Below are 8,594 nucleotides of genomic sequence, written 5' to 3'. Positions count from 1 at the left end.
AGTTGTGAACACCGCTAGTTATATTATTAATCGTGTATATACTAGAAAATCAAATAATAAGACTGCATATGAACTGTGGTTCAATAAGAAACCAACAGTCAAATACTTTCAAGTTTTTTTGCAACAAATGCTATATTCTACGTGACCGGGAAAATTTGAAAAAATTTGACACTAAAAGTGACGAGGGTATTTTCCTAGGATATGCATTAAACAGTCGACCATATCGTGTTCTCAATAAGAGGACCAGTGTAATTCAGGAATCCATTAATGTGGTTATAGATGATCACCTGAATACACTTGTCTCTAGTTCAAAAGATGATAAAGTCTCATTATTTAATAAACCAGACTCTTCATCTAGTCAAAATGACACTGAACTGTAATGCTCCAAAAATCGGGGGTCAAGCAAAGCTCAACACCAGAGTTCCAACGCATCACTTACGTAACTTAGATAATGATGTTTGAGTGTTGACCATATTAGTGCCTTAAACATGAGTGGGATTACACTAAAACAACATATCATACTCTAGAATTAAGATAATTAAGCAAGCGGAAGACTGGGATAGATTTACAAAATATGTGTTTCACAACCTCCAGAGTATGAATGTGTTATCGGGCTGAGTATATACATATGTTTGTTTCAAAATGTATAAAATATCGAAATGTAAATGTTCATTAATCTAGTGTCCTTGTAATCCCCGTGATCATAGCTCTAGGTCTACATAGACCCGTCTGAGAGCTGAATGTAGGAGAACTCCTCCTCATCAAAGAAGTCCAGCTCCATCACATAAGCCTCATCACAACCTGCATCTAAATTAGAGTTTGGTTGGTGTTTTAAAACACCATCCCAGAGTGGGAGTGAGTGATCAACTCAGTGGTCCTATAAGGCAAATGTTAACATGTTATCAATTCAGTCAAGCAGTAATGATAAAGCAGTACAATAATCATATCCTAAGTACTCTTGTTAATGCAGGAATGGTATGCTGAAATGATGCATACCCTCACTTGCACTCCCTCAGTGACATCATCTCATGATCGCGCATGGCAAACTCCCTAAACGTGGGCTTCCTCGCCAAAGCACATGCAATACAGTGCATGGTCGTGTTAGCCAATACTTAATTAGATTTATTCATACAGCAGATTCGGGAAGCTAATGTACCTCCTTTTATATCACTTACCCAAACAAGGATCAATCTAGGGTCGTCAATCCTAGTTAGTCACATATGATAGGCAAGTTATAGGGCATCACCCCTAATGAAAGCAATGGATAGGTATATTCACGAGTTTACACTCGAAGTCACTATGAAAAGGCTTGTCACCATTAATGTAGGCTTAATTTATACTTAAGATCACTACGGGAGGCTCATCACTTGAACGTAGGCCGACAACTCGAATACAATGTCTTATACCACCGTATTCGACTCACGAGTTTGGGTTGCTCACTGGTCACTATGGGGAGGCTCGTCACCCTAGCGTATGCTGACAACTCGACCACGGTGTCCCATACCACCATGCCTGGCTCATGTGTCTTAGCAGATCTTGGTATCATGGTTGAAATGGGTTTGCATTGGTAAGTGGTACCTTAGATTTAAGCAGTAGCACCCATACATGGTAAACACACAATAGGCCAATCGGCTATACCTAGGGTCCAAAATGAGATCCATACCATCAATTGGTAAGCCTCACTTGGCCCATCATCAAAATATGAAAATCTAGCCTATAAAGTACACACCGTTCGATCTTCTTACTCCCTTGGCTTCCTTTGCTCCTTAGCTTCGATTCCAACGGAAGATGATGAAGAATGAAAGGTTGAGATGGGAGAGCTTGGACGTGTGGTATTTTGATGTTTTTGGTTGCTTGGAAAAGGAAGGAGAAATAAGAGAGAGAGGAGATGGGATGGAGTGATGGATGGGAGAGAGGGATGGGTGTATAAGAACTTTATTAACTTTTGAGGAAATTTGTGTAAGAAGGGTATGGGTTGTGTAAGGGTTTGTTGACTTATAGGATTGCTTAGGGATGGGTGTGAGGTGATGTGTACTTGACATGTACTTGACCCTTGATGGATAAAGCACCCACCTGTGAAGTATATTTAAGGCCCACTTGTTGTATATATTTGGGGCCCATGTGTAGGGCCCACCTATCATATATATTTGAGGCCCATGTGTAGGGCCCATCTATTGTGTATTTAAAGCCCACTATACGTCCATTGAGACCCACCTATTGTATATATTTGAGGCCCATGTGTAGGGCCCACCTATTGTGTATTTAAAGCCCATGGGTTGTGGCCCATAGTGATGTATATTAGGCCCATGTGATGTTGCCCATAGTGGTGTAGCCCATAGTGATGTGTGTTAGGTTGAGGTATGTGGCCCACTTGTGAAGTATATTTGAGGCCCACTTGCGATGTATTCAAGGTCAATGGGCGAGGCCCAATGTGATGTATTCGAGGCCCAAGGGCAGGGCCTGATGTGATGTATGTGTGGCCATTACATTGTGTATAAATTCCTTATGTCAGTCCTCAAGTGTATGCTTCAGATGTGATGAGGCAGGGCACCGCTTTTGGGAGTGACCCCAACCTCGGCAGCCCCTGCCACCCTGACCGTTCTCTGGTGCTTGCTTTGGGTGCGGAGGGATAGGGCATTGTAGGAACGAGTGTCCCCATCCTTAGCAGCAACAACAACTACGACAGTATCTACCGTCGAGACCCCATCAGCGGCAGCAGCAGCAACAAGATCCTCAGACATCAAGAGGAGTCGTCGACAATTCATGTGACTTGGCTCCTACACCATCTTCCTGTATTGTTCATAAATGAGGCATCTTGGGAGTTAAGCTTGAGATTTGTGGGCATTATCCCCATCTCTTAGATGTTTGATTATGCTGGTATGTTGTAGTCTGATTATATATATAATGGTGTGGCTTTCCTCCCTTGGTAAGCTCTGTATTGGTTATGTTGTGGTTTAAATTTTGAGGATGAAATTTTTATTAGGTGGGGAGAGCTGTAAGGCCTATATCCTAGTCCGTACTATTCCGTCAACTACCGCGATCCTTCCCAACGAATTTCGGCAACCCGCGACCTATGATCGACGTTTGCACATAAACAACATGTCACCTCAATCCATCAATCAATCCCATCAAGGGTCAAGTACATGTTAAGTACACATCACCTCACACTCATCCCTAAGCAATCCCATAAGTCAACAAACCCTTACACAATCCATACACTTCTTACACAAATTTCCTCAAAAGTCAACAAAGTTCTTACACACCCATCCCTCTCTCCTATCCATCACTCCATCCCATCTCCTCTCTCTCTTATTTCTCCATCCTTTTCTAAGCAACCCAAAACACCAAAATACCACACGTCCAAGCTCTCCCAAATCTCCATGAGAGAATTTTATGTGTAGCCCACTTCCTAACTGTCACGCCCTAAACTTGAAAATCGGGCTCACAAAATTCCCGATCGCCGAATCCAGTGCTGACAACCTCCACAGTACCTCATTCTCGACTCCTAGCGTCCATACGCCAGATTCCGATCTTGGGATCCTATAAGGAGGATTTTTTTTGTACATTTAACTCATAATAAGCATAACCACAAGCATACCCAAATCACAAAGGCAACATCATCATCACATATCTACAAATATAAACATTTGAATACAATGCTGAAAGGGAAATACATAAATCGAAAATAAGCTCCAAAAGACCGCCGCACGCTCCAAACTCAACACTGCTGCAACCTAACATCACCTGCACGCATCTATCGTGCATTAGCTTATAGAAAGCTTAGAGGGTGGTGTAAGTGTATGCACAAGGTAAGTGCCAAGTATTCAATGCAATGTCATAATCATATAATGTCGAAATAGGCGCAAGGTCCTGAATCATATGTTATCGAGTAAGCGAAAATGCTGACAAGTCCATGAGTCAAGCAATATCAAAATACGCAATACAAATAAACTATACAAATGAGAAACAGTATCAAAATACGTGACACAGATCAATTATACAAATGAGGAACAACATTAGAATACGCGATACAGATCAACTATACAAATGAGGAGTCATAAAGAGTCAAATATCAGATGCCATATCTAAATTATATAAATGCAGAAACATAGGTAATCCAAAATGCCATATGTCGTGAATGCAATGCAATATGCGGTGCGAATGGAATGACCATACTGGAGTGTGAAGTCAGGATAATAGTACGTAGTATCATAGGCTATGGGGTCCATTATAAGGGACTTCTATCCAAACCAGTCCAATACCTAAATTTGGATAGTTGGACTCAATGTGGTAAACTCCTGATCTCAGGTTAGTCGCACGCCCCAACCGAAATCCTGGCCATTGCGAAGGTACACGTAACAAATAGTTGCGCACCACCAACCCGAGTGGATAGTGAATGAATGAATGAATGAGTATGCAACTCCTGCTCAATAAGTCCACATATCGGTATTGTTCATCTCTGGGATCATCACCGGTGTCTATTATACTCTACGCCAGCTTGCCGCCCCTATCCAAGCGCATAACTGGGTAAGTGGAAGAGACCTCACTATCCGCCTACGAATATTGGGCTCGGCTCATCGATAGTGGACCCATTCCTCAAGCTGGTCAAACTCAACCTAGATATTGCCCCCTCACTCACGCGGGTAGGGTCACACCATGAAATGAGCTTTCAAAATGGATGGATCTGACTCATTCTTTAGCTCACGCCATGAAATGAGCAACACGCATCAAGGGCGGGGTCCACATGAGCTATGGATCTGACTCATTCTTTAGCTCACGCCATGAAATGAGCTTTCAAAATGGATGGATAGCTTGGATGCAACACATGCATTATGGTGGGTCCCATGAAGGCCCACCATCATGTACATATTATATAATATAATACACACACACACACATCAGCCCCACACGTGGGGTGGTCCCACCGTCCAGGTGTGGACGGTGGTGTGAATAAACACATATGTCATTGGTGGGGTCCACTACCCATCCGGCAGCAACTGGACAGCATTAATAAAACGCATACATTTATGTGGGCTCCACTGTCTGCCTGGACGGTATGAATAAAACACGTACATCACTGTGGGTACCACATGAGGCCCACCATAATGTTTATACGCCATCCAACCCGTTGATAAGGTCACGTAGACCCAGATGAAGAGGGAAAACAAATTTCATGTTGATCCAAAGCTTCTGGACGCTCGAAGAGTCTCAATGGTAGACATTTAATTCAACACTATTTCCTGTGATGTGGGCCACCTGGGTCCCAGATCAAACTGATTTTTGGAGGGAGCCCACTTCAAGAAGGGGCCACTAACTAAACGGCATGGATGAAAAATACACATCATGGTGGGGCCCACGACTGGGACCGAGGGTCCCTAGTCGTCCGCCCACAGCGTAGGACGCCTGCGCATCCTCTCTCTCTGCCAGCACAGCAGCAATGCTACTGTTTTTGTTTTTATTTTTATTTTTGAAAAAAACTAAGATTTGAGGTTTTTCATATGTGGGGCCTGCACCAATTGAATCCAGCCCATCCATTGCACTCCATGGCTCAAGACCAACCAAATGAGCCTAATATGCAGCATGTTTTGGTGTACCGAAACATCAAGGTGAGTTTTAATGGTGAAAGTCACCATTTGTTATGCTATGGCCCGCCAGAACCTCGGATTGGCTCCGTTTTTCAGTTCAACGCCTAAAATGAGGTAGGAAAGAGGATGGACGGCTTGGATTAAAAACATACATCAAGGTAGGGCCTACATGAGGGGCCCACCTAAAAACCTTAAATAAATAATTTATTATCATTATTATCCTTTTTTTCTTTTTCTTCTTCTCTGTTGCTATTAGTACACCCACGGTCTGTTCACATTTCACTGGAGCACATCCAGCGTCTAGAGACACTGGACGGGCGGCGTGAATATACATTCCATCAAGGTGGGTCCCACATGGACGTGGCCCACTTGGTTGGATCAACCTGATATGTGTGTTTTTCCTTCCATCCAGGCCCGCTAATGGGCTGGACAGTGTAGGTCCAACACATGCATCAGGCTGGTCCCATGAAGATGGATGGTGTGGATAGATTACATACATTATGGTGGGGGTCTATCCGAGTGGGCCACACCGCCACATCATCACAAAGAAATAAGGAAAGAGAGAGAGAGGGAGAAAGAAGCACCCACTTTTAATTTTAAACTCCTCCTTCCTCCAATAGGTCTTAGAGCTCTAAGGAAAGAATTCTGACGGTTGAGATTGGTTTCAGAGGGTGGAGATGAGAGATAGAAAGGTGGGCCACACTAGCTCCTCTCATGGAGCCATAGACGTGGGATGCTTGCTTGGAGAATGAGAGAGATGAGAGAGAGAGAGGTGTAAGAGAGAGAAATTGGTGTGTTGGCTGTGATGGGTGTGATGCATACTTGTGTAAGAGAGAGTTGACTTTAGGGGAGGGGTGGTTGTACTTGGGGATGGGTGAGTGATGGAGTGTGATGTGTACTTTGATTGATGGGATTGATGTGATGGATTCTCAGGATTGTAACGCACAGTGTTTTTCTCGAATTAAACGCGGGCCCACATATCCTGGCACGGGTATCGCCTCGGCGAGCGAGACGCAGCGTCAGAACCGCGGCGACGGTGTGGTCGCAATGGTATAGGTCTCGGGTCAAGCCGACTCTAGAAAATGGGATACGACTTAGGGTCGCGCGCAACTACCGATTACAGATCGTGAGTAGCCAAAATTCGACCGGGAGGATCGCAAAAGCCAACAGAACAGTACGAGCTAGGATACAGGCCTTACAACTCTCCCCACCTAATAAAAATTTTGTCCTCGAAATTTAAAACATGACTCAACCAATACAAAGTTCGCAAGGGTGGAAAACCCTATCGCTAGAGTTATAATCATAACACAACATTCCAACATCATCTAACACCCAAGCGATGGGGATAACGCTCATGAACCTCAACATCACACTCCTAACACGCCTCACCAGTACTACGATGACTTTACTGAACCTTGGATCTTAGATCGAAAACAATCGAAACTGGAATGCTATGCAGCCTCATAATCCAACGGTAAGGAGCTATATCAGAAAATCTCTAAGTTATTCAAACTCAGGGATCTAATCATTCTAAGTTCTCAACAATCATCAAGTGAAGGGTAGCCATCAGCAGATATGTGATGTTATATTCAGGTATTCCCAAGTTATGCTCTGATACCAACTTTTGTCACGTCCCAAACTCGAAAGCCGGGCTCACAAAATTCTCGATCGCCGAATCCAGTGCCGACAGCCTCTGCAGTACCTCATTCTCAGCTCCTAGCGTCCATATGCCAAATTTCGATCCTGGAATCCTACAAGAAGGATTTTTTTTTTGTACATTTAACTCATAATAAGCATAACCACAAGCATACCCAAATCACAAAGGCAACATCATCATCACATATCCACTAATATAAACATTTGAATACAATGCTGAAAGGGAAATACATAAATCGAAAATCAAGCTCCAGAAAACCGCTGCACGCTCCAAGCTCAACACTTCTGCAACCTAACATCACCTGCACGCATCTATCATGCATAAGCTTATAGAAAGCTTAGAGGATGGTGTAAGTGTGTGCACAAGGTAAGTGCCAAGTATTCAACGCAATGTCATAATTATATAATGTCGAAATAGGCGCAAGGTCCTGAATCATATGTTATCAGAGTAAACGAAAATACTGACAAGTCCATGAGTCAAGCTTAGAGGGTGGTGTAAGTGTGTCCACCTTGATCCTCATGATCATTCCATGATGGGGCCATTCTCCATGGACCCCATCATGATGTTTATTCTCCTTGTATGAATAGGGTCATCTAGACCTTACTTTTTGGTGGAGAAAAGATCTCCACCATTGATTTTTGATTTGATGGGCCCACGTGTAATAGGACCCACTTGATATATGATTGAATGTAAAGGAGGGCTCATAGTGGCGGACCCCTCCATCACACGTGCCCCTCTTTCTTTCTCTCTTTCTTTCTCTCTCTTTCATTTTTTTCTATTGTGTGTGATGATGTAGCCGTGTGGCCCACCCGGATGGACCTCACCATGAAGCATGTATTTTATTTAAGCCATCTAGTAGGTGGGACCTACCTTGAAATTATGTTGTATGCAAACCGTGTAGAGTCCAGGGACGCTAGACGCTGCTACTTCATTGAAGTGTGAACTGACCGTGCACTGTGGCGAAAACAAAAATATTAGTTTGAGTTGAAACTTAGGGTGGGTTGCTCACGTAGGCCCCACCTTGATATACGAATGTAATCCACGCTATCCATTCCGTTTTCTGGCTTATTTTAGGCGTTGAGCCAAAAAATGAAGTTAATCCGATGTTCTGGCGGGCCATAACACAGAAAATGGTGATTTTTACTGTTAAAATTCATTAAGGGCCACTTTAATTTCTCTACGCGCCAAAACATACCACATATTGGGCTTGTTTGGTCTGTATTAAGCCATGGAAACCGATGGCAGGGTCAGATTCACCTGATGCGGGCCCCACATGCGAAAAACCCCAAAAATACATTTTTTTAAAAAAAAAACAGCAGCATGCACTGCTGCTGCAGCGACCAGAGGATGCC

Source organism: Magnolia sinica, chromosome 10 (genome assembly GCF_029962835.1).
Source record: "Magnolia sinica isolate HGM2019 chromosome 10, MsV1, whole genome shotgun sequence".
Classification (NCBI taxonomy): domain Eukaryota; kingdom Viridiplantae; phylum Streptophyta; class Magnoliopsida; order Magnoliales; family Magnoliaceae; genus Magnolia; species Magnolia sinica.
Note: the sequence above shows the minus strand (reverse complement) of the source record.